This window comes from Saccopteryx bilineata, chromosome 1, assembly GCF_036850765.1.
Source record: "Saccopteryx bilineata isolate mSacBil1 chromosome 1, mSacBil1_pri_phased_curated, whole genome shotgun sequence".
NCBI classification, from domain to species: Eukaryota; Metazoa; Chordata; class Mammalia; order Chiroptera; family Emballonuridae; genus Saccopteryx; species Saccopteryx bilineata.
Genome location: NC_089490.1, coordinates 392,651,337 through 392,659,153, shown reverse-complemented (window position 1 = coordinate 392,659,153; position 7,817 = coordinate 392,651,337). Strand labels below are relative to the sequence as shown.

Sequence of the window (7,817 nt, the reverse complement as noted above, 5' to 3'; positions counted from 1 at the left end):
GACATGCTGATGAGGTGGTAAAGTTTGCCAAAACAGGAAGAAAAATGTCCTCAGTAACTCTGGGTAAAGATTATAGAACTAAGCGCTGGCCGGTGGCACACTGGATAGAGCAGTGTCTTGAGTGCCGAGTTCATCAATTGGATGCTGGTGTTGCCGGTTGGATCCCAAGGGTGCCAGCTCTATCTTGAGGGCACTGGTTCAAGCCCAAGTCAGGGCATATGTGAGAAGCAATTAATGGCACAACTAAGTGGAACAATAAGTTGATGCTTCTCTCTCCCTCTCTTTCTCTCTCTCTCTCTCTTTCTCTTCTCTCTCTTCTCTTCTCTCTCTCTTTCCCTCTCCTTTCCTCTCTCCAAAAGAACAAATATATAGATATATAAAACTGAAACTCATAGACACAGACAACAGTGTGGTGGTTACCAAGGGAGCAGCAAGGGTAAAGGGAGCCAAATATATGGTAACCAAAGATGATCTGACTTTGAGCTGTGGGCACACAATGCAATACACAGATTATGTAGCATAAAAAATGTACACTTGAAACCTATATAATCTTTTTAACCAATGTTACCCCAATAAATTGAATTTTTCAAAACCATAAAACATTTGCAAAATTTAAAAAGAAATAGACTTTCAACTGGTAACTCTTCAACGAACCACCAGAAAGCCTGTTGCTTAACCAAAGGTAAGTTGATTCGACCTACTGTGGTAAGAGAGAATACGGGTCTCAGGGGGATCTCAGGAGGAAGAAATCAATGGAAGATATTTACAGGGTTCAGGGGGTCTAGACTTAAGTGGTTTAAGGTGGATCTTTCAAATTAGGGAGCAGATCAGGATTGAACAAAGTTTGTCAAATCATAATTTAGGTTTGGCAGCTACGGAGGGGAAAGAGCTGAAAGTAAATCTTGATAAGCAAACAAATGTGTGCTGAGAAAATTGTTTGTCCAGGTGAGTAACCTATTGTCCTGGGAGGGAAGCTGTTTGCACACAGGAGCAACCACTTATTCAGACAGACTGACTTGCAAGAATTTCATGAAGCAAGTAGTGAAGTTATTTATTGGTTGACAGTCATATCTTTCTAGGCCTGAATTTCCTGGAACTACTTGTTAAGTCACATTGTTTTAGGAAGTCTGCTTCCAGACCCTGGAGTTAAGTTATGTGGGTGTAGATGACCTGGCCTCTATGCTCAGCAGGGAGGAGGCTAGTACATGCTCCTGAGCAGAGGATTCTCACAATGAATGGGGCCTTTGCCAGGGACACACATCAGAGGTGTGCAGGTGGGAAAGCCGTGGGGAAGGTCAGAGGACTCGGCAGTGCTTCAGTTCGATAGGTGAGATTCAGCTGGCCTCCCCCAGGTGAATAAACCCCCCTTTTACCCGCAGAAACCATGAGCAATCTATTCTCTCCTCTGCTGAGACTTTCTCCCAAATCAGTAGTCTGGGGACTGAATTTCTTTAACCCAAATAAGTCCTTTCCTAACAAGACCCTTTGCTTTGTTTTGCTTTGTGTAGTGATTTCCCCTGAGATTGTGGAATCCAAGGTGCCAGGCTGCCCAAGGAGAGAGCAGATTTCTTGCTTCCTAGCCTAGGAAAAGCAGTCTCTCTATCCCCATTCTCACTAGAATTGGTCCTCCAGTCTCATACCTGGGGCTGTCTGTCGGAGAGTTGTTTATAACAGCAAAAATTTGGAAATAGGCCCTGGCCGGTTGGCTCAGCGGTAGAGCGTCGGCCTGGCGTGCAGGGGACCTGGGTTCAATTCCCAGCCAGGGCACATAGGAGAAGCGCCCATTTGCTTCTCCACCCCCCCCCCTACTTCATCTCTGTCTCTCTCTTCCCCTCCCGCAGCCAAGGCTCCACTGGAGCAAAGATGGCCTGGGCGCTGGGGATGGCTCCTTGGCCTCTGCCCCAGGCACTAGAGTGGCTCTGGTCGTGGCAGAGCGACACCCCAGAGGGGCAGAGCATCACCCCCTGGTGGGCAGAGCGTCGCCCCTGGTGGGCGTGCCGGGTGGATCCTGGTCTGGCGCATGCGGGAGTCTGTCTGTCTCTCCCCGTTTCCAGCTTCAGAAAAATACAAAAAAAAAAATTGGAAATACCTTATTGGCAACCAACAGGGACCAGTTGAGTCAATGATGGCGCGCACACACACACACACTACAAAATATGCAGCCAGCAAATACGATGATGTAGGCTGTGACCTTATGAATTGATGTGGGAGAATATCCATGACATCTCAGTGAGTGAGAAAGCAAAGGACAGAGTAGCTCGCATAGTACAATTCCGTTTTTGAGGGCACTGAGAGATTTATCACGAGAATGCTCGCCAAGTCCAATTTCTGGGGAGGGGGCTCTTCAGGTGACATTCTGTTTTCTTCTTGGCTCTTTTCTGTGCAGCTTCAATTTTTGATAACCAGCATGTGTTATCTCTACAAAGACAATAAAGCTATTTTGTTAGGGGGGAAGAATTATGTTGTTTTTGAGAAAGAGAGATGTATTTTCAATATCATTAGGTGAATAAAGCAATGATGGTATAATCTTATTAATGTCTATATATAGCCAAAAAAATTACCATCAAGCATGTTTCCCAGGGATATTTTGAAGATCAAAGGAAATAACAATTTGAAAGCCACATCCAGACCTTCGATGTTGATATCATTAGCACTTCAGTCACTTCCTGTGAGACCAGGGATTATGTTGACATGTGTCCCTGGCTGTATCTTGGCCTTGAGAGCCTTGTGAGTTGCAATAATGTGGAAAAAAGAAGCCCACAAGGGAGGGACACTGCAAATGAAGATGTCCGCCCTGCAGTCGGCGGAGAACCCCTGCTCCCCAGGGCTCCCCGGCAATCCGCACCAAGATCTTCCCAGCATCCCTGAGAGACAACCAGCAAGTTCAGATCTGCTCCTGGGAGAACCAGCCACAAATTCCCCTGGCAGCTTCTGTACTCTAAGGGGAAGGAAGAAAAAAAGCCAGATGAATCTTAAGACAGGAGCCTTTCCAGCAATTCGGAATCTCTAAGCCTTGTTCACGGCTGTCTGAACAGTTCTCTTGAGAAAGCTGGTTGGAGGCAAACAGTGAAAAAGGGCAAAGAAACACCTCCAAGAGGTCTCCAAAATCAAGGCTCATGGACGGAGAGTCTCTGCTCAACCACAGGCAAGTGTGCTGAGGGGTGGAACCCTATTACCAGTAAGGGCTTAGACTCTTTCATTCCTTCTTCCTCATAAGCCATGCTCAAACTCTCGAGATCTGATCGGCAGCCCAGACACCGAGGTGAATGGAGAAAACAGAGTTTGAAGCAGTATGCAGTATGTTTGAAATTGATTTCCCTAGCATTCTACCGTGGGGCCTAATGTCTTCTACAGCTCAAACCCTACCTGGTATATTTTACCCTCTCTTAGCTTCAACTATCAGCTTTATTTTGTACACCAGAGACCTCGGCATTCACCCTGACTGCTTGCTCTCCTCCTCACGTTGGCATTGCCAGTTCTGTCACCAAGTCCTGACCTCTGTAGAACCAAGCAGCTCTCAAATCCATTTCCCTCTGTCTCCACCGACCCCACTCTAGATTAAGCTGTGAATCCCTCCTGGGTGACTTCGGTATCCTCCAACTAATCTCCCCATCCATTGACCCTTCTCCAAATATTTCTTCACAAGACATCCAGAGTGATCTCATCAAAAAGCAGATATGACCCTGTCATCCTGCTGGTGAAAATTTTTTCATGGCATCCCATAAAAAATTCCTTTACATGGTCCACGGTACTGGACAATACTAGTGTAATCTCTAAAACCTGGCCACTCGAATTTAAACTTAAGTTCTGCCACTTACCAGTTGAATCTTTGGGAGAGTTATTTAACAACTTTATGCCTCAGTTTCCTCATATGCAAAGTAGAGATTCCAATTGAACATCTTATAAGATTGTTGAGAGGATTACATCACATTAAAGGTGTTTGGAGCAGTGCCCGACATAGCAAGCACTAAAAAATGTTATGAAACACTGCCTGCCTGCATGCCCACCCTGGCCTTTATTCAGCTGCTCCTCTTTACTGTACCTCCTCTCTCAGACCTCAGGACCTTTGTACAGGCTGTTTCATTCTTCCCTCCTATGGAAAACTCTTCCTAGGGAAAATACTCCTTGACTTCCTTGAGTCAGTTTGTGGCTCATAACATTCAGTTTCTCTACTTGGAACTATTATTCCAGTTGCAATTTTCCAGTAATTTCTGTGATTACTTCATTAACATTTGTCTCCTCCTCTAAACTGTAAAATCCCCACAAATGGTCCAAACCATCAGAACCTACCCGGGGAGCTTAAGGAGGTAGACATGTGGGCTCCCTGACATGTGCTCTCCATTAAAGACCTCACCACCAATCTGACTTAAAACTATTTCCTGCCCTGGACCCCAAAGCCACAAACCTGGCATGTCCTATGCCTTCCATTGCTTCTAATTAAAGCCTAAGACTTTGCTGAGCTGGAGTTCTCATGTTGACTCCAGCTACCTGTTCTTCCGGACAAATATTTTTCTTAGTTTCAGTAAATAAGAACACAGACTCGCTTTTGATTTGTTTTAGTTCATTTTCTCCACCTGAAGTATTATTAGCTCTCGCTCTCTCAACAGAGAGAGATGAGGGAAGCCCAGTCTCCTGACAGCTGCTGAGAAGGCTCCCATCAGAGCATCGGAGCCGCAGCGCCGGGAGCATCTCCACCTGGGCGCCTTACTTACTGTCTCAGGGCTGCTGTAACGAAGCACCACGAACTGGCTTAAAACTTAGGAAATGCATTCCCTTATTGCTCTGGAGGCTCGCAATCCAAAGTCACAGAGTCGGCAGGGCCATGCTCCCTCCGAAGCCTTTTCCGGCTCTGGAAGGCCCAGGCAGTTCTTGGGCAGGGGCATGTAACTGCGCTCTCTGCCCCTGCCCCTCCCGTGGCCCCTCCCTCTGGGCCTGCCTCTTCACAGGGCACTCTCTTCCCTGTATTTCCACGTTCTCTTCTTAGGAAGAGACCAGTCATATTGGATTAAGTGCCCACCCTATTTGAGCATGGCCTCGTTTTAACTCGATTTCTTCTACAAAAACCGTGTTTTCAAATAAGATCTCCATCCCAGGTACCAGGGAACAGGACTTGAACATATCTTTCTGGGAGAAACAATTCAACCCGCAACACAGGGAGAAATGACTGCTCTACTGAGTCTCACCTTCCATTGTGATGACGTCCTGTGTCCCTGGCCTCGGGGACTGGCACTGTTAGAGCCTTTACCCCCAAATATGGTTGAAATTGATCCTTTCATTTATTCCATCTCTGGGTCAACATACCAGACCGCCAGCACCCACTAACTGATGCCAGGTCCCCACGGAACAGGAAATTTGTGGACAGAATATGATTGTAGTGATAAAAAGCACATGATAATTGGAATGGACTGGGTTCTAATCTGACTTTCCTAATGTACTAGCTCCCTTACCTTGGGCAAGTTGATAATGTCGCCAAATATAAATGGGCATAATGCTTCAATGAGAAGGTATGCATGAGCCTGACCAGGCGGTGGTGCAGTGGATAGAGCGTCAGACTGGGATGCGGAAGGACCCAGGTTTGAGACCCCGGGGTTGCCAGCTTGAGCACGGGCTCATCTGGTTTGAGCACAAAGCTCATTAGCATGGACCCAAGGTCACTGGCTCGAGCAGGGGGTTACTCAGTCTGCTGAAGGCCTGTGGTCATGGCACATATGAGAAAGCAATCAATGAACAGCTATGGTGTCCCAACAAAAAACTGATGATTGATGCTTCTCATCTCTCTCCGTTTCTGTCTGCCTGTCCCTATCTATCCCTCTGACTCTTTTTCTATCCCTGTAAAAAAAAATTTTTTTTTAAAAAGAGAGAAGGTATGCATGAAGTTTTGGTTGGTTTTTTGTTGTTGTTGTTGTTTTGTTTTGTTTGGGGTTTTTTGTATTTTTCCAAAGTTAGAAGCAGGGAGGCAGTCAGATAGACTCCCGCATGTGCCTGACCAGGATCCACCCAGCATGCCCATCAGGGGGTGATGCTCTGCCCCTCTGGGGCATTGCTCTGTTGCAACTGGAGCCATTCTATCACCTGAGGTGGTGGCCATGAAGCCATCAGTGCCTGAGCCAACTTTGCTCCTATGGAGCCCTGGCTGCAGGAGGGGAAGAGAGAGACAGAAAGAAAGGAGAGGGAGAAAGGTGGAAAAGCAGATAAGCGCTTCTCCTGTGTGCCCTGGCCAGGAATCGAACCCGGGATTTCCACACGCCAGGCTGGCACTCTACTGCTGAGCTGACTGGCCAGGGCTGCATGAAGTTTTAATAGCTGTTTAAGAAATGAATTAACACATGACCCATAGTAGGTATTTAAGACACGACACTGTACCCTCCCCAGCTCCCGTAGATCTGCCCACTCTGGGGTCATTAAAAGAGTTTCAGGAACTGAGCCCAGGTCTGCCTTGAAAGTACAGCCTGTCGTATCTTCGTATCTGTTCCCTCTGCAGTGACAAGGGCATCACAGTTGAGAACTGCACCCAGGTCACCTGGTTCCTCCTGCTGGGGCTCACAGAGCAGGAGGGCCTGAAGGGCATGCTCTTCGTGCTCTTCTTGTTTATTTACTCAGTCACCCTCGCGGGCAACCTGGGCATGATTGTCCTGATCCACACGGAGCCCCGGCTGCACACGCCCATGTACTTCTTCCTGAGCGTACTCTCCTTCACAGACTCCTCTTACTCCACAGTAGACACCCCCAGGCTGCTGGGGAGCTTCCTCACCTCAGGCCAGTCCATCTCCTTTGCAGGCTGTGCGGTCCAGATGACCCTCATGTCTCTCCTCGGCACTGCCGAGTGTCTGCTCCTGGCCATCATGGCCTACGATCGATTCGTCGCCATCTGCCACCCTCTCCTCTACCACACCATCATGTCCCAACGTCTGTGTGTCCAGCTGGTGGCAGCCATGTACACAGCTTCTGCTGCCAACTCAGCTTTGCTAACTAGGTACATCTTCAAGCTGCCCTACTGTGGCCCCAACGTCATTAACCACTATTTCTGTGACCTCCCCCCTGTGCTTCAACTTGCCAGTGCAGACACTGCAGAGGTTGAAGCCATCATCTTCCCATGGCTTGCCTTGATTTTCTTCTTTACCATTACTGTCATCCTGGTCTCCTATGCCTACGTCCTGGTGACCATCTGCAGAATGCATTCCCTGGAGGCTCAGAACAAGGCACTCTCTACCTGTGCCTCCCACCTCACCGTCATCTGCCTCTGGTACGGCACCATCATCTTCATGTATGCTCAGCCGAGCTCACACAATCCCATGGAACAGAACAAGGTCGTGTCTGTCTTCTACACTGTAGTTATCCCCATGCTGAACCCTCTGATCTACAGCCTGAGGAACAAGGATGTGAAGTCTGCTTTTAAAAGGAGATGCCTTAGCAAGCTGACTTCTTAACCAAGCGTGGAACATTCTTTCTCAAGCCATAACCTGGGAGCCACAACATAAAGTATGGATGATATTAGCATATAGGTAGAGTGAAATATGTGCCTGCACTATTTTAAATGCTTTACACGTGTCAATACGTTTACTCTCCACAGCAACCATATGAAATGGGTGTTATTATTATCCCTCAGGAACCTCAGGCACAGAGAGGCTCAGTAACTGGCCCAATATCACACAGCTAAAAAGAGACAGAACCAGGATTTGAATTCAGGCAGTCTTGCTCCTGAGACCATATTCTCAACCAATATACTACATTGTTTCTTACTGATACCTGTATCTCACAGACAGGCAAAGGGCACTGTTTCTCTTAAATTTCACATATCAGAAGGAGGAACTGAATCA

The 7,817-nt window shown here is 47.4% G+C and overlaps 1 pseudogene; it reads left to right on the top strand.

Moving 5' to 3' along the window:
* The first annotated feature begins 2,965 nt into the window (after window positions 1-2,965).
* LOC136320832 (olfactory receptor 8U9-like) lies at window positions 2,966-7,427 on the top strand (annotated as a pseudogene).
* Window positions 7,428-7,817: the final 390 nt, after the last annotated feature.